The following is a 19,113-nucleotide window of genomic DNA, read 5'->3' as shown; positions in this document are numbered from 1 at the left end:
TTCTATGGTACCAGAGAAGCAAGATGGCATTTGTAACATAACTTTAATCACTCTCAATACACTACCTCAATAATACAAAATTTCCAGTTTATCATTTCACCTTCCTTGCATGCAGAAAATGTATTTCAGTCCATGTTATAGTACTTCAAAATAAAAATGAGACTACAGCATTTGGGAGGATGACACCATGAATGAGAAAAGGACACCCAAAACATGAGTTTCAGACTCTGATGAATTTCTACTGTTCCTGTACAAAAAAAATTTACTCTATTCCAACAACAAAATATCAGAGTTTATGATCTGGTTTTAACCCCTTGAGAAAGGAAAAAAAATAAACAGTGGACAAGGGCAGAAACAAACACTGGCAATACTAAATATTGCAGCACAAGCAGCACTTCTCTGGGTAGAAAGAATTCAGTACCTCCAGTGGCTCTTAAGTTTGATTTGGGAATAACTCAAACCAAAGTTAAGTTATACAAGGGGATTTTAGAAATACTGAACTTCTAATAAAAACATTGTTTCACATTTGAAGGAGGAAGAATTTAAAACAACACTAAGTGGTAAATAAAGTAAAATACTCGTTTTCTGATTTGAACAGCAGTTTTAAGAGATAATATCAACTCAATGCAATGGCCTGAAGTTCTACCACTGCTATAAAAAGGTACTTAAAATAACTACAACATATTTAGGTTAAGCACTTAAAGGAATTACTGGAAGACTGTATTCAATCCTCAGCTCCAATTCACAAATCACTGTGCAACATTTTAGCTGCTGGAGACAAACCCTCCACATTATAAACTGGGGGAGTGTACTCATCTCCTAAATTAAGGATCTTATTTTTTTTCCCCAATAAATACAGAAGACATGGCAATTGCTGTTGTAAACAATGGAGAAACTTTGTCTCTTTGGCTCTCCCAGCCTACTGCTGCTTCCTCCAACACAAGAAAGGTGCTGATCCACTATGCTGAGCACAGCCCAAGCTTCCAGAGAGCAGAGTACACCCAGTGCAGAACAGACCTCTGCTAAACCTCCATCAGAAACAAGGCAGCCCAAGTCAATGGTTTATTTCCAAGGACTCATAAGGATCAAAGTTTTCATAGTAAAACTCACCATAACCCCCAGATTGTACCCAACAAATTACATACCCCTCCTTGGAACCATGGTGTTCTTCAAAGAGACAGATAGCTCAGTTTAGTAAAGTTAAATACTTGACTTAAGATGGAAGAAAAACCCCACAGAAAACATGACTCAAAATGGCTAATAACATAGCATAGATTCGGAACTATACCATCTGAAATCTTTCTACCACTAAACCTAAAGCTCAACATATAATCAGACTATTTGGCAGAGCTTATTCAGGAAAATGTGTGGGACAAGGGGAAAGCTTATAGTCCCCAAACTCAATACATAAAATATAACTTTAAAATTTACTCATGAGAAAAATATTTAAATGAAGGCAAACTCTGAAAACTAGCAGGCTATTCAGACATGGACTAAAAAAAAAACAAAAACCCACTGGTTTAAGTGTTTTAATCACTAAACAGCAGACCAGCTTTGCTTTTAAGGGCAGTGTTTGTCTACTTCACGAAAGCAGCAGCAAGATAAAATTGACACCTGGTAAAGAACCAAGATCATCTGATGAGAGCTGCTAGGTAAATAGCAACTCTTACAAACCCCAATATGGCAGACCTCAAAACACATCATCATGAACCTGGTATCCCAGTTTGGAGTAGCATTCAGGTTCCTGACTTCCAACCATCTGCTCATGCCACCAGCAAAACAGATATTTCGCCTTCTATCACTCCCATGCAAGAGCATCAAATTCATGCACTGGCAACTAATGCTCTTTTTCTTATTGTACAGCAGAACTATATGCTCAGAACTCCTCTGGACCTTTCAAGAAACCTTGTCCTATTACTCAGACCATAAATCAGCAACAGCAAGAAGGAAAATACCCCTGCTGCTGCTATTCTCTCCTCCCCCCGCCTCTTTTTTTGGGGGTTGTTGGGTTTTTTTTCCTTTTTGAGGCAACACTGTGTCTCAGTTCTTCTTAAACCCTTCCTGTAGAAATGCCCACCACCCCAGATATCTCCAAATTTAATCCACTGGAATAAGCAGACTTTAAATTAAGGTGTTATAAGGTCATATAGCAAGCAAGATGATCGGATTAAAGAGGAAGTAGAGTTAATACTGAGTCACTATTTTGAGTTCTGGGTTCAAGACAACAGAATGATAGCCTTTCAAGTGTAAACCAGTCTCCAAGCAGGAAGGCTAAGAACTTTTCTACTTCAAGAAAAGTAGTTTTAGTTCTTCTTTTAAAATCTGAACATGAAATGCAGGACAAAAATTCAGCAGACAGACAAGATCTGGTCCCAGAGACAGATGTTTTACAGCTGTGCTTTGGGCTTCCAAAAGCCCATTAGAGCTAGCACATACAATTCCTAATGTAAACAAGCTGCTTTTAGTAACTACAGTATTCACTCTGAACACACACAACGCTAGTCAGGGCCACCACTCCTCAGTCTTCACCAAAAGCAGCTTGCAATATCCTTGGTGCCTTGAACTAGAATTTTCAGGTCCTGTTCCTCATCCTGAAAGGGAATTTTTTAGTTGCAAAACCTGCAGAGAGGAACCTAGATGGTGCACCACAATGTTTTTTTCCTGTATACCTACGGCAAGCGCTTACCTTTCTTTATTAAAGCATATAAAACTGTCCAAATCTTGAGAAAATCAAGAAGGAAAGTATTAGATTCCCCTCTTCCACCAGCTAAGAAGCCTCCTTCTGTAGTCAGTTTACACAAATAATGTCACAAAACAACCAGGGCAGCTTCTCATTCCACCTGCCCTCTGTGTTGGAGGAGTCACCTCAAGCTGGCAGGTGGCCTCAGCAGGAGCTACCACCAGAGTCCCTGGATTTCTGGGTTCCCATAAGGTGTTTATTCCTCTGCTGAGCTACACAGTGTAAACTGCCCATTCTCTCTTTGGAAAACTGCAGAAGTGTATTATACATCATTACAGGAGTAACCGAGCAGCACGTTATCTTACTTGCAATGCAATTTTATCACCAATTTTAAATAAGAGTGTGTTCATTTCCCTATGAGAGAGCTTTGGACAGTAAGTCTCAGCCACCTGCTTTGACCAAGAGCTCTCATAGCACCTCAAACTAACAGGAATAATGTAGATATTTGGGATAAAACTCTGAATAAATGAATCCACCAAATTAAACATTGATTTGAACAAATGTGAGATGTACAAATTGACTCAGAAGGTTGATGAACTTAACTGAGAAGTTCAGGCTTGCAAAAGAAAATTTAAAAAAAATTAAAAAAAAAAGAACCACACACTTATCCAGAGCAATGTACTTTCTTGTGAATTAATTGTTTTAAAGATTAAATACTTTACATTTGAAAAACCAGACAAGCCATTAATACATTGGTAAATCTTTAAGGCTTTGTTCTCCTACCTCAAGAGGAAAACTGATTTCTGGGCAGTAGATTATGAATTCTAACAAACTGTCTATAGCATGCAATTCATACCACCACAAGAATAAACAAATTTTAATATCAATTTGAACTCAGTCCAGCACTTTTTGTGTGTGTGTGTGTGTGTGTGTGTCCTTTCCTTCACAGATGATTACTCTATTTCTATTTCTCCCATGAAGGTTCCCAGGCAACTGATCCAATCCACTTGCTCACTGCCACCAAAATGAAAAGATGAAAAGGACTTGCTGCTCTCCAAGCCACCAGCCCCCCTCGTCCTTAGTACCAGCTCTGGTGTTCCTCAGATCCTTTTATGAGCCAGTTTGATTCATTACAACAGCAAAATGCTCTCCATTTTACAGAGTTATTTTTCTGCCATTTTAGTGAACTAAAGTGGTTCACAGAAGGACCTGACAAGCACTGCTGCTATAACAAAGTAGCAGAGCCATGTGGCTGGGAGGAAGGGTGCAGGGGGACAAAGGCAGAGAGGAAACTTCTCCTTTCAGAACAATGTCCGGTTAAATTAGCTCACTGCATTTCTCAAACCATTCCCTGACTTATAAATGATTAGATGGACCACAAGACAACATTCAAGATCTTTCAGCTATCTTCAGAGCTATGAAAGAATCGTACAAAAACTGTAATAATGGAAGTTTAATGAAACTATAATAACAGCAAAGGAAAAAAAAAAGTTCTTACAAACCTAATAGCAAGGGATGACTTAATTACAATAGCAGGGTAAAGGAAGCTTCACAGATTTCATCCTATTAAAAAAAAAAAAAAAAACAAACAAAAGAAAAACAAAACCAGAAAAACACAAAAAACAAACCACCTGGGAAAGTGACTGCGGATCTCAATGGTCTTACTATTGGAGGAAAGCTGCAAGTATTTCTAATAAGGAGAGAACAGCAAGAACTTTGCTTTTTCTCCTGACATTGCCACCAGTATCCAAGCAAACCAATTAAAGGAAGGCTGACATGCCTGCTTTCACAAACTCCATGTGAAAAATCTCTGGAGGGAGGCAGGCGAGCCAACACGCTGCAAGATGCTGTACCACAGGTGAGTGACAATGTGCTCTAGATGCCCAGGCCCCAGGTTATCTGCCAGTGATTTCTCTCCATAGATCAATCTGCCCCGTTTCGTGATGCACTGCCTACTGTGGATGTGCCATTTCACTGCAGAAGCAAGAAGTGAATATGTATCAAATATATCACTCCTACAGCCAAACTGAATCACTGACAGCAGCAAACGGGACAGCTCAGCTGCTGGACTCCTTTTGCTATTCAAAGTTCACTGCCTACCTGGAAGTACCTCGAAACAGAAACAACTCATTTAAGTATTCACTGAACAGAAAAAAAAAAAAAAAGAAAAAAAAAGCACCCTGATCCAAAACACCACCTGATCAAATCAGGCAAGGGGTTTTTCCAGCCTTCCTGACTTGGCCAGCCACCTACCAAAAATCTCAGTGCCAGGCAGCCACAGAGTTCACCACCAATCTCCCAGTGCCAGACAGACAGACAGAGCCACAAAGGAAGCCAGCAGCAGATCCCATCAGCCCCACTGGGGGATAAGATCAGTCCTGCAGCCTCTGCCCCACCTGGCTTTGTAATATAAGAGCCCCTACTAGTCCAGTTCCTCCCACAGCCAAAATCTGCATTGCCCAACCATTCCCACACTGCACAGTCCTCTTGTGCCACCAGTCATGCCACAATCCCAGCAGGGAACTGCATGAGTGTTGCTGATGAGCCACAGGTTGGCCATCCTTCATCTAGAGAGGCAAGCAGAAAGGACAACCTTGTGGTTTCCCTTCCTTCAAGGGAGGAGTCAAGGAAAGGGGGCGGGTGGTGGAAGAAGAGAAATAGATGAAGAGGATCAATCTTTTAAATAACTCAGTCTGGAAAATTTCTTGGAAGAAGAGCAATGGAAACAATTCCTTTCAGCTGCCATCCTTTTGTAGCCAAAGTTTTCTTTTTTTAACACCTCAAAATTAAGTAATCAGTGGTTTGGGAAGGAGGAGCAGGAGTGCTAGGCATTAGCTTGTGTTGTTGAGAAATCACCATTCAGGAACTCAGTCACTTTAACCATAGCATTTCTCTAAATCTGACCAGGATAGGTGAAAAGAGACAGAAAATCACATCCCTTCCATTTTTTTTTTTTTTCTCAGCGCCAACACACCTGATACACCCAACTTCTAAGACTACCAAGTACATTAATCATGGGACCCAAGTTGGAAAACATGCTTGCTCTAGCACTGCCTTTAACACAATTACTCTTCCAACACCCATCCCATTGCTGCAGAATAACCCCTTCCTTCTTCAAAAAGTTCAAATCGGATTTAAAAGACAAGTATGTTCACAAGGAATCATTTCTGTGAGAGGAGGCAGCACTGGCTGGGGATTATTGCAGAACTGTAGTAAGAGAGAAACGCAGGTGGAACCAATGCAATCTTTTCTGTAACCTCTGTTAAGGTTACAAAGGAATTAAAGAACCATGTAGCTGCCCTCACCTGCTTCTGTGAAAAAAAAATTAAAAAATAAATAAAAGAGCACCAAACCCACACCAAAAAGACAATGTACCTTTGCAGAGATAAAAGAGGAACAAAGTGAAGCTGAAGCCTGTTTATTCCCTTCCCTAGCAATGAAAGAATAATGATTAAACTAAGGATGAATAAGGCTGTATCCCATTCACAGAGTTGAGCGAATGCAAAGCACAGCAGACACCTTGTAATGGTACTGATAAATAAAGTGAATTACTTAGCAGGTCTCTCCCAGACTTACCTCCTGAGGCAGTCAAGAAAGCCCTATTTAACTCACTTTCTGAATGATTCCTTCCTAAATCAAGAGAGATATTAAATTGCTCGCTATAAAACTCAGTTTAATTCTTCACGGTTCACATAACTTGAGGCAAGAATTACACTCTTAGCAAGAGTTCCCTCATCAGAGTTTCAAGGAATCTCTGAACTCATGAAAGCAACAGCTACCATGACACAGAGCCTTCCTTTAAGCCTTCCTGACAGGACCACACCAACCTGTGAGGTCTGCAAGATCTTCTCAGGAACCATCAACATAGTCCCAGTATCTTTCAAATCTAACCACTTGAGATGAAGACCTGCTTGGGTTTTTTTCTTGCCTTGCAATAAAACCACCAAATCCATTCTTGCCTTGCAATAAAACCACCAAATCCAACAAGCAGTGACTTCAGTCCAATTGCAGCACAAACAAGAATACATTCTATAAAAGCCACAGGACTCGCCTAGATATATGCCAGATAGTTGAGACAAAAAAAACAAAAAAACCCAAAAAAACCCACCAACCCAAAACATAATATTCTTGGATCTTATTTGAAGCTAACAACCAGTTATGGCTGTTTTGGTGTTTCTGATCCCACACGAACAAAAAATGCACACTCAAATATAGGACTAAAAGGAACAAGTTACTTGGAATGCCAGATCTCTGGGCTTCAGGTATGTGATCCCATGAACAGGGAAGAGTCTGAAAACATGTTATACCCTAAATGAATAGTTATAATGTACTGAAATTTACCTGTCTCTCACCTAACATGCAAATTTTATCTCAGCCTTATCAGAGTAATTTTTGAACATCTGTTAGGCTCATCAGTACCTTTCTTTTGTTAATCCTCCTTCTACTGAGCATTAACAACTAAGTCAGTCACACCTCCTTTCTGGCTGCTTTAGTTACAACTCGAAAAAATTCTCTACAGTCCAGACTGACATCCAGTTCCCTGTAAAGACATTTTACCAAGTAACATTACAGCTTCAGATTTCAGTCTCAATAGCTACATTGATGAATCCTCTCTGAAGCAAGAAATATTTTAAGCTATCAACTTAAGCCTTCCAACTTACTAGCTCACCCAAGTTGGTAATACCAGAGACTTTAACTGAACTTCTCCATTTCTCTCACATAAAGGTTGTTTCACACTTCTCCTGGAACGGCACTAACCCAATGCTTTTTGTGAATGGTTTTTCTCCTCATTTTGTCCTAACACTGATCTCTGAACTTCTAAAATTCCAGCTTTCAGCTCAGTTTTAGTTTTCCCCTGAATTCTCTCTCAAAGAATGACTGACCAGTATTCCTTCACACCCAAAGACTACCCATTTAACAAATCCTGTTTACCCTGTGAATAAATCCACAGGCTTTCTATTTTAAGATCCAGGACAAAAGTTACTTTATTAAAGTCTTCCTTGGACTTGCTCCAGGTTCTGATCTGGTTTACCTCTGGTCACATAGTTCTTGACCTCCAAACCTTGCCTACTCCTTTCAAAAAACATCACAATCACCCACAGGAGCTTCTTCCCACACCCAAAATTCTTTGTTTGGCAAAGGATACCCCACAACGTTTCACATGAAGTGTCACAGGACTAGACTCTCCCTGCTTACAACTACTCTGTGCCTGGAGCAAGAGTAACTATTACAGCTGTGTTTCCTAATTACTAAATTATGGGGGGGGGGGATGTCATTTTCATGAAAGCAAAACTTGGAATGACGAGATGATGTTCCTATTCAAAGGGCCACGAAGAACCTTCAGGATGTTGCTGGAAGGCTGCAGCACCCAAGAGGTGCCCAGCTCCATCTCTCCTGTGCAGACCCCCCCCTTACCAGGCAGTGCCCTGGGTCTAACATGAGGGAGGCTCCATCAGGCTTTGGTGCAGCCAGCCAGCTCTTCCCACACTGACAAGAGCATCCTCCAAGCTTTGGGTAGAAAACAAGAATTACTTGGAGTTGAAAGCACGTGTTTATTTTGCAACATATCCTAATTATCCGAGACTGGCAAGAAAATGCAACTCTGCTAAGCAAACAAAGAGCAATATAAATTGGAAAGAAGATGAAAAACCCAATAGGAAAGGCAGAATCTGAAGAAGAAGAAAAAAATCTCTGAGAAAGCAAGGGGGGGTGTGAGTAGGAAAGAGAAACAGAGAGAAATAATAGGCTTAGATTTCAGAGCAGCACTGGTTTTGCTCTGTAAAAGGAATCATAGTCTTGATTTCTTTTACATCTGACGTACACCTCCATAGAATGCTTTAAGAAATGATTCTTACTTTGTAGGCAAAAATCAAAATAAACTGTGGGTAGGCCAATTTCTTTTAACAAAAACCAAACAATCACTAAGAAGAAATTTTAAAGCCAGCTACCTGTTGAAGTTCTCGCGGTAAACAGAAAGTTCAACTGAACAGCTTAAAAAGCAGCTCAAGAACATAAAACTATAGTGCTTCCAAACCTGTTCAGCACTGGATTCTGCCAGGCAGGTGAGGTGCTCTGCTGTGATTACCAGCCCATATTTAAATGAAGCCTGAACAGAATAACCTCTAGGATCAGGACCATATATGAGAAATTTAATTTTCCTCTCAGAACCATTAGGAAGAAGGCAGACATTTTGGCTGCAATGACTTTTTCCAGACAATTGATTCTCTAAGTTATTTATTCCCCACCATTCCCCTCAAGGCCCTCTCGTCACAGCAATTGTCTATGTCAGAGGAAGGTTGGACACAGCTCCCATGAAAGCCAAGCAAAACCACACCCAAAATAGCTATATAGGTCACTACAAAGCAAAGTCAGCCCTACATCATGTCAGCAAGAGCTTCTGGTTAGTTCCTATATGCCAACAAGCTTTCAAAGTCATGTGTTACAATGCTCTACTAATACAGTAGCTTATCTGATAATTAGCACCCTTGCACTGAATTTCAACTTCTAAATGAAAATGGTCCTTTTTTTTTTTTTTTTTTAAGGACAATGTGTTTAGTATAAGGTCAGCAAAATAATCAGGATGTTTAGAAACTGCAACAGCATTCATGAAACAGGAGAACCCAACAGCACGAACATCCTTGATTTTGACTTGGCCTCTTCTAGGTACATGTTTACATCTCTGAAAAGTCAGTGTTGGAAGCTAAGAGCTAATCAGCTTTTGCATACTTAAGAATATCCTTAAGAGCTTTGTTGTCATATTCAGGCACTTGGAATGTGTCCTTTAGGTCATAGCCTTATTTTTTTGTATCATGCCTTCCAACCTCATTTTCCAAGCAAGAATTTCACTGCAACTATGACATAGTATTTCCACAACCACCGATCTCAGATAAGATATGAACCACTGAAAGTTAGTCATATTCTACAGGAGGAAAGAAACCAAGAGGAGAACTCTTTCCACCAGGTTCCAGTATCTTGTCAGAACCCTAAAAGCAAGCTACCATGGGATGTTTCTGCATGTTGTACCTCACTGCTTCCTCCAAAAGAGTTTAAAAAATAAATTGTATTTGGAGCTTCCCCTTGCCCCTTTCTATTGCTGCCAAAATACAGACAATATATTAGACTTTCTTCCGTCAAAATCAAGTTGTTTTTATTTGTGCAAACAAGCTATCCACAGAAATATAAATAATGAGAAGTGATGAAGTCAATGTGTCTTAAATGATAAAGCTAAAAAGATGCAGTAACTTAATACAGCAACTTTTCTGTTAGAAAACTGAACTCTAAAGCCTCACCCACACGCAAAAGACTCATTTGTAAAAAAGACAGTTTAACTATTTACTAAAATTTGCAGTTTTCTCATGTATACAGGGAACATAAAAGTAACATAAAAGTATCAGCCGTGTTACTTATGGGCATCAGTTAACCAGCTCATAAATCTGAGCAGTTAGTGAGCTGTTCATAGCAGACAAATACTAAAAGGGTTTGGAAAACAGGACTTAAGGGAACTGAGGGGAGGAGGACACTCAGACACACACCACTTGTCACACAGTTGTCTGTAACCTTGCTAGCCACACAAATTTATTTGAATAATGCTAGGTTCACAAGTGCAAATACCAAACAGCAGATGCTAAAACTTTTTTCTGAAAATCAATGCAAAAATAAGATGAATAGGAAATAAGGGACAGAGTTAAGGAACAGGATTCAAGGTAATGCATGTGTATATTTCCACTTTCTTTCATCCTGGCTACTTTCTTCCTCCCCCTGTCACCTGAACAATCCCTACCTATCACACCATACACTAAAAACAAAACAAAAAACCCAAGAGCCAGCTGCTGGAGGAAGCCACGGTCACAGCAACCCACGGAGCCTCACTAAAGAGTCCCAGGGCTTTCTGAAAAACCTGCAAAGTGCCTACTGCTCGGGCCTTCTACACATTCTCAGAAAAGCACCTCTAGGTTGGGTTGGGTTGGTTGGCTTGTGAAGGTTTTAATGCAGTGCTGTATTCTTACTCAGCAGGCGGCAGCTGCCCAGGCAGGACTTGGTCCAGGTCCTTCACTGGAGGAGGTAAACCTTGCCCAAAGCCTCCTTACGTGCCAAGGTAAGGGGAGACCCCACTGTCACCAAGCCCCCACCCAGCAACACATCACCTTCCTCTCTGTGTTTTCTCCAGCTTCGCCACCAGCTTGTTTCGACATTACTTGGGAGTAACTCATTTTACATCCTGTAAAGCCCTAATATTATTTAAGTGTTAACATGGAAATAATCGTGGACACTCATCAAATGCTTTGCAGTGCAAAAGAGCAAATAACTCACACGGAAAAAGCTACACTCTGGTTAACTGACCCCTCTACATGGACTGCGAAGTCCTCATGGTGCTCCTTTGACCTAACTCCAGGTTTCCGTACTAACCAAATTCAAAAGAAAATGGTTACAGCCCCAATCTCCCACCCCATGAGAGAGTTTTGACTGCAATAGAGAGTACTCCACTATACCTCACTTCAACTGGTATTTTTACAGCACTACATGCTTAGAAAGTGTTGTTTTCCTAGAAGGACTGCGTGATCTCTACCTATGATCAAAACTTTCATTAATTACCAAAGAGGCAACAAAATTGTTTTGGGTTTCAAGTATCTGCAAATTTTTTCCCCCGGCTGTTTAAATAACCTAACCAGGATTCACAAGTAATAACTGAAATATCACTTAACTGTTAAATATTTAGTGAAATATTTGATCCAATACAATTATCCAGTTAGCATCAGTGAATCACTACTTCGGTAAAATTTGCAATCAGGGGCATTTAACACTCTTCTAAGAGCACGTTCTACAGTTCTAAGAGCATGTTCTACCGACCTTTATACACCTTTTATTTATTAAAAAAAAAAAGCTCAAAGGGACTGAAAATGAGCAGTTTAGGTTAACAGAAATGCAGGACAGGGGATGTGTGAATCTGTGCCATTTTCCAAAGCTGTAATAATGAAATTTTGTTTTGTAAAACCGTTTCAAACTTAAAATGATGTCTCACACAAAAACAATTACTTTTTCTAAGCAGTTGTGGTTCTATGCTAGAGAAAAATAGAGCACTATCAAAAGGATCTCTGTGAAACCCTGAGCACATTTACAACACCAAACAAGAGGAAACAAGAAAAGTTCCCAGGTTTAGTAGCTGGAGATGGGAAAATGTGAAGAATGTAATTGTTTTAATCACCTGTTACAAACCTCAGAAACAAATGGTTCATTTTCCCCCGGACTGTGACTTGTTTTAAAAGACATTACTAGTATTTTTCCACCACTTTTAAAAAGGCAGACCTCTCACAGAAGCAGCCCTCTCTATCTCCTCACCACTAAGTCTGTCCACAACCCTGCTATCTAGAATGTGCTTTATGCAGAGTAACTGATTTTTTTTCTTCCTTTTTTTTTTTTAATAGAAAAAAAAAAAGAAAAATCTTGTTGAAAACTTTCAGGATGGAAACTAGAGAGCTTCAAAGTTTCTCCCTTAGCAGTGCCTAGCAATGGAAGAGAGTTCTGCAAACGTGCCCCAAGCATCCAGCTACATTTAGCTTTCAGCCTTTTTATTATCATTGTCAATGAATGGGCCCCAGTCAAATTAAAGCTGCCATTTTAGGTTAAAGACTAGAGAGCCTCTGTTGTGCAACAGCGAGACAAAAACACTCCAAGCGACAGATGCAGCACTCCTCACACTGGAAAACGATAGATTTCAACTTTTGTAAAAAAATTTAAAAAAAAAAAAAAATTATATATAAACTACCGATCATGCTTTGCAATATGAATTTTATATTGATACTCACACATCACCGCAAACTAACGGGATTTATAATTGGGATAAATCTGCTACCCATGCTGCTAAGGTCATAGTCATTAAGATTTTTTTGCCGTTGTTAGAATGGATGATCTGTGAGGAAACGAACAGAAACATTTTTTTTTTGTTCAACCCGCTTGTTTGTATCTCCACTACTCCTATATACCACGAGAAAAGAAACAAGGAAAAAGAAAAAAAAAAAAAAAATCAGCAAACACGTTCTCCCGAAAGCCATCTTCTAGGATAAACACAGCTCGCAATCTGCTTTGATAAAAGTAAAATCGAGACGCGCATCGACACAGAAACAAACTTATCGCGCATCGAGGTTATTCTATTATTTCCCCCAGCCAAAAATCCACTAAAGACCAAGCGGCATAGCGGTGGGGGGGAGGAAGGGAAAAAAAAAAAAAAAAAAAAAGGGGGGGGGAAGAAAAAAAAAAGCCTTCTTGCAAATGGAAGAATCGCCCTTTTCTGTAGTTGGAAGGCACGCTCGGTCCCTTCCCAAACGAAAACAAAGGCAGAAAGTGGGTAAGTGCAGGAGAGTTGCGCGGGGCGCCGAGCGGCCCCGGCGATGGGCAGGGAACTCCCGGGCACCGCGACTTTCCTTTTGTCCATTGTCTGTTTAAAAAACAACTAGTTTAAACCCAGGCGCGAGTGGGGTGTCGGAGCGAGCCGAGGAAACCGGCTCCATCACCAGCCCCTGCCCCGCAGCCACCCCCTTTCCCAAGCACCCTGACCCCCCCGCACCCTCTGGCACCCACCCGCCAAAGCCGGCCCAGCGGCGTGGAGTCCGCCCGGGAGGGGCTCCCCCGGCCTGGGAGCGCGTCCCCCGATGTAACGCTACCGGGATAAATGAATGCCATGTAATGATGGCTGCTCATTGCCTGCAGCGCCTTCTCCCTGAGACTCACCAACAACCCTGCCCCCCTCCCCCCGCCACCGCACACAACACACACACACACACTCACACACACACTCACACACACACAGACACTGCCCGCTCCGCTCCCCGCACGCAGCACCCGCCGCCGGCCCCGCTCCGCTCTCACGCCGACGACCCCCCCCGCCCCCCCAACACCACCCCACGGACCGCTCCGCGGACACCCCCACACACACACACCCGCCCCCCCACGCACACCCCCACTACACACACACACACACACACCAACACCCCTCCCCCCAGCCCGCGCCCTGACCGCTTGGCCTCAAAACACCTTTTTCCGCTCACCCTCAAAATGGCCCGGAACGGGACGGGGAGGTGGGAGCGCTCCGACCCCATGTGCGCGGCGGCGACTGCACCACCCGCCCGCCCGCCCCGGCCCCGCGCCCGGCGGGTTGAAGCCCCTATTATGCGGCGTCCGCCGGCACCGCTCCGGCTGCCTGAGGTAGCGTCCTCCCTTCTCGTCACCTCCCTCCCCCGCTCCCCTTTCTTCTCCTGCCCCTGGAGAGCACCGGCCGCCCCCTGTTCCCCTCCCGCTGCCGGGGCAGGACGATCCCCCCCCCGCCGAGCGCACCGGCGGCCGGAGCGGCACCTCGTGCTCCCGCCTCCCTCCTCCTCCTCCTCCTTCTCCCCGCCCGCCTTCCTGCCGCCCGCCGCCACCCACCGCCCGGCCTCCGCTGGGGGTGCACCCGCCGCCGCCCGGCCCCGGCCCCGCCGACCCATGTGCCGGGAGCGGGGCGGCAGCGGGCGGGGCGGTGCCGGGCCGGGCCGTGCGCGGCGGGGAAGCGCCCTCACTTTGTTAGCGCTTGTTGTGCCGCCACGGCCGCCGGCAGCCGTCAGCGTGGTCAGCAGGGGAAGCGCTCCCGCGGCCATCCCGGCCGGCGCTGGGCCCCGCCGCCCCCGCCGCGCAGTTTCGCTCAACTTTTCCCGGATTTTTAGTCACCCTCCAAACTTGCGGAGAGGAGTCGGCGGGGGTGGGGGTGGAAGAGAACGGAGAGAGAGCGGGGGGTGGGAGGCGGGGAAGGGAAGGGGAAGGGGCGCCGCCGCTCCGGCTCCCCAGTGCCCTCCCCTCCCCCGAGGCAAGGCAGGCGGCCGGCCGGCCGCAGCACAACAAAAAGCCATTTACACCCGGGGAAGTGCCCCGCTGAGACACCCCCCCCGCCCCGCCTCGCCCGGAGCTGTGGCAGGGGACAGCATCTCCCACCCCACCTCCCCTCCCCGGGGCGCCGCCGGCAGTGAGCACCTCCGCTCCACGCCGCTCCGCTGGGGACGGAGACCTGCCGCGAGTCCCCGGCTCCATGGCCGGCGCTCGCTCGACCTCCCTTCCTCCCTTCCTCCTTTCCTCCCTCCCTCCGCGCCCAGCGAGGTGCGGGGTCACTCACCGGGCCGGTGCGTGGCCGTCGGGGGCCGTCGGGAACTGGTGTCCCCCGCTCGCTCCCTCGCTGCCCTCCGCCGAAGGGCCGGGGAGGAGGAGGGGACACGCTCCGGAGTTGGAGCCGCCGGGCGGGGGGGGCGAGGCGGGGTGCGGGTCTCACACACACACACGCACACACACACAGACAGACGCACGGAGTTGCTCGCTCGCACCGGGGCTGGGCTAAGAAGGGGAGGAGGGGGATCCCTCACCGGGGCGGGCAGGCGAAAGGAAGGGTGGAAGGGAGGGGAGGGAGAGGAAGGGTCAGCGCGGGTCTCGGGTCGTTTCGGGGTCTCCGCCGGGTCCCGGCTCCGCTTCGCTCCTTTGTGTAATTTCACTCGATTTCAAGTTTAATCCGATAGTTCCCGAGCGAGCGAGCGCGCCCGCCGGAGCCGAGCCGAGCGCGACACCAGCCAGGCGGCTGCCGCGGCTGCCGCCCCCTGCGCCCGCCCCCGCCGCCTCCCTCCTCCCTCCCTCCCTCCCTCCGCCGCCACAAGGCGCGCCCCCGACACCGCCCCCTCCCCGGGGGCGAGCGCCGAGCGGGCCCCGCCCCGCCGCAACGTCACCGCCCCGCCCGGCATAATTTATGCAACCAAGGGAGAGGAGGAAAGGGACGGGAAAAAAAAAATTAAAATAAAGAAGAAGAAAAAAAAAAAAGCAAGCCACCACACCACAAAAAAAAAAAACCAGCCCGGCCACCGGGGGAGGGGTGAGGGTCACTAACCTCCCCGCCGCCTGGCCCGCCAGCGCCCCGCCGGGGCTCCCACCGCAGCCGCTGGACAAGGAAGCGCTGCCGCGGGGCGGGGGACGAAGCTCGGGGCACGGCGTCTTCCGTACACCTCCCCGCTGCTCCGCCCCGTCTGCCGGTGACCGGGGCGGGGGGGGGACACACAGCGGGGTCACAGAGTCGGGCCCGCCGTTCCGGGAAACTGCCTGTGAAGCCGGCCGGGGAGGAGGGGAGGTGTCACTGTGTCACTCCCGCGCTTCAAACTTCCCAAACGCGGCGGCGAAGTGAAACCCAGAGCACCGCCGCGGCCTTCCCTGGCCCCTGCCCCTTCCCCTGCCCCGGCCGGGCAGCGGACACCGCGCCGCCGAGCTCCGCCCTGCCGCCGAGGCGAGGCGGGGCAGGACCGCCCGGGTCCGCGGTCTCGGGTGGACTTTGTCCCGAGCGGGTCGGGTTTTCAAAGGGAAGCGGCCATGAAGCGCTGCCCGCTCGCACCCGCGACCCTGTTCCCATCCCGGGAGGCCGCTCTCCCCATGCTCCGACGGAACCGGGACCGGGAGGGCCGACGAGCCCTTCTGCTGTCGTGTTTGTAAAGCGATACATGCAAATTCGTGATAAAAACCGAAACAACCTCATTCCGTAAGTAAATTAGACAAATCCCACCAAAAAGTGATTACCAGTAGCATGCTTAAGGGTCTTCCCCTGCATCGCTCTGGAAACTAAATAAGCGTCTTAAAAGTATAAAGAGATTAAAATGTAAACCCAGTGTAAAGACACTCTGCATTACAGGAATTTTCAGCCAGTCATTTGACAAGATAACTTTTTATAGTCGTTTTTAACAGGTTGGAGACGGGCAAAACAACATCATGTGCTGCTGAGCAGGAGCACCCTCCCCCTCCCGCAGCTCCTAACTGCGAGCTGCACCCTCCTCTCATACCTCTGCTATGGAAAGGAGAGAAGACTTCTTCATAGAACCTTTTTCTCCATGTTCTCTTAACACACACACTGAGCCGGGAGCCTGACCTGGACAACGTAGGTGTCAACAACTCCTCTTGTTTCTTGGGTTGGGGGCTCTGCCAGTCCAACATCCATGACAATACTGCAGCTGTGAGAGCCACTACAGCCACAAAAATATCTTGGGTTTCTCCAGCAGAAGTCTGAAATTCTTCCACGTCATGTCATTCAAGTCTGGCCTACTCAATCTTTCTCGGGTTTAGGTGGAAAGCACCTTTTTGGGAGAAAGGAGGGTTTGTGGATGGAGGCATCACCACCCCCTGTGCAGGCGGGCCTGCACAGTCACTCAGAGAGGGGCCAGCAGCCAGGGAGGTGATGCCATCCCATTCTTTCAACAGAAAAATGTGTTGAAAAGCTGAAAACATGTGATGGTGTGGTATAACACATGCCTCGTTCTTCACCATGGTCTTTCATAAAGTTAAAAATAGCAAATGGAAATAGTATTTTAAAAAAAACAACAACAACAAACATTGGAAGCAGCGCATGCCCTGAGTTTGCCTTCACCAAATCCGCTCATTTTATGATAGTTCTATTTTTAATGTGCATTTCTCTAATATGCCGGGGGGAAAAACAAAAGAAAGAAAAAAAACCCCAAAACAACCAACCCTACATAGAGGTATCCTCCCAAGTTACTAATGCAACCAGTTTCAGTTTTCTCTTGCAGTATGTTGACAGACCAGAGAGTAAACATCCTAGAAACACTACCCCACAAGTCTTTATTTTTGTCTGCCCGTCATTTAAATGCACCCCTAATCAGACACCCAAGCACCCTGGCATAGTGTAAACTCGCCTGGAACTCCCCTTGCTTTCAAAGATTTAAGTTCTCCAAGATTTAGGTGCAAGAGAAACTCATTCTGAGACCAAGAGCCAGCAGCCTCACTGCTCCCCCTAGAAACTTGTTTCAGTTTCTTGTTGAGCAGAAATCAGATTGCAAAGCTTCCGAGCATGAAAAGTGTGTGAAGAATATGGTGGTGACAGCGTGAGGCAATTAAAGAAATGCAGCTTTTCCTTTAAAAAGTGTATTAACGCAGTGCCAGCAACGAGGGGGAACATGAATTGGTACTGTGTTAAATTTTTGTTCTGAGGGGAAAAAGACCCAAGTGTCTAGTGCATGCCTCTTACTGAAGGCACAGAACCAGCTCCCCAGGTCCAGTAGATCATCCTCAGGCCACGGCCTATGAAATAAGGGTAGTACTCAATTAATAAAAAAGTGAAGGGAGTCTCCCAGTGTTTTCCATCACTAGGAGAAACAGAAACTGCAAATGTCACTTTCACAGAACATGGAGAATTAGAGCCAGTCTCCAGCTCCTCTGCAGCAACAGGAAACAAGGAGTTAAGAAAAGTGCTTCAGAGGTTTCACTGCTGCAAGGTATGACATAGTCCTGGTGTGACGTCTGTCCACACACACACGTACTTGACAGCAGGACCAGACATGGATGAAATAATTCATCTTTGGTAGCTGCTACAGAGGAAAAAGTTTTGAAACCTTAACTCATGCTTCAGCCAGTCCTCAAAGAGAAAGTTCCAATTCCCCGAGTTATCAACAAGCACTTTGCAGCTCTGTAGGAAAGTGAGGAAACAGCAACATGGAAGTTTTAATGATTAACCTTATTTGTAAGAGCCTATTAAATATCCAAAAGATGACAGGGATGAAAATTCACTTGTAGCCACCCAACCCTTTGTATGCTGTTGGGACGAAGTAATCCATCTGATGATGCAGGCAGCCATTTGGCTCACAGATTAGAAAGAATTTGCATTAATGGCTGAGAATTTCAACAGCAGTTGCAGAGCAAGGGTATGTGCACCAACACAGCCCCAGTGAATTGCTACACTTCACCGAGCTGGGTAAACTTTCAAGGTGGGGATAGTTTGTACAAAGCTGAGCAAGTCACTGGGCATGACAGGCATAATTACACAGATAAGTTAATGTACTCCATAAGAAGTACAGCACAGACATTACCAAGCAGCATTTACATCTGTTTTAAACCACCAGTATTACAAAATGCAAATTATTTAGTATCACATGAAAATACAAAGGAGGGTTCTTTATTTAGCAGAACCATCATCTATTTTAAAAGGCAGGTATACCAAAATGTGATCTGAAGGTCTAGACATTGTCATTCCCAAGGACAAGAGATGACACCTGACCCTGCTGGGTCCCCACAGAAGCTATGTACAGGCAGGCCTTTGGGCCACAAGGCCCCAGCAGCCTCTGCCTCATTCCTGACCACCCAATTCCAGGTATTTGGTTTGTTTGAGAGCTACTTATGCTAAGGACTGGGCACAGAGAGATGAGAGCAACTCACCCTGCTTGAGACAAGCTCTATGAAGTTCTTCCTCACCTGTTCAGTACTGTGATGGTCCAAAAGTGCATAAGTTCTGTCAGAGAGTACTTGTGCTTTTGCCTTACCTTCCAGCTGGCTTCTTCCAACAGGCTTCTTTGCACTGATGAAGGAACTTTCAGCTCCCAAGAAAATTCTGCATAGGTGTATCCAAACTTCAACAACTTTGTATGTCACAGCCTTTC

The 19,113-nt window shown here is 45.7% G+C and overlaps 1 protein-coding gene across 5 annotated transcripts in view; it reads right to left on the bottom strand.

Moving 5' to 3' along the window:
- Positions 1-15,649, bottom strand: part of CHD7 (chromodomain helicase DNA binding protein 7) — a 132,819-nt gene extending 117,170 nt beyond the window's left edge. For 3 of the 5 annotated variants that reach the window (XM_030446354.1, XM_030446359.1, XM_030446358.1), the window contains exon 1: positions 14,817-15,295. The gene's annotated coding sequence lies outside the window, so the exon portion shown is untranslated. Of the gene's footprint in view, positions 1-12,483; positions 12,588-14,816; positions 15,296-15,572 lie in introns of those variants that run through there. The other 2 variants (XM_030446355.1, XM_030446356.1) reach the window with 2 other exon arrangements.
- Positions 15,650-19,113: the final 3,464 nt, after the last annotated feature.

The sequence above is a fragment of the Calypte anna genome, chromosome 2 (genome assembly GCF_003957555.1).
Source record: "Calypte anna isolate BGI_N300 chromosome 2, bCalAnn1_v1.p, whole genome shotgun sequence".
NCBI classification, from domain to species: domain Eukaryota; kingdom Metazoa; phylum Chordata; class Aves; order Apodiformes; family Trochilidae; genus Calypte; species Calypte anna.
Note: the sequence above shows the minus strand (reverse complement) of the source record. Positions and strands in the feature narration are given on the sequence as shown.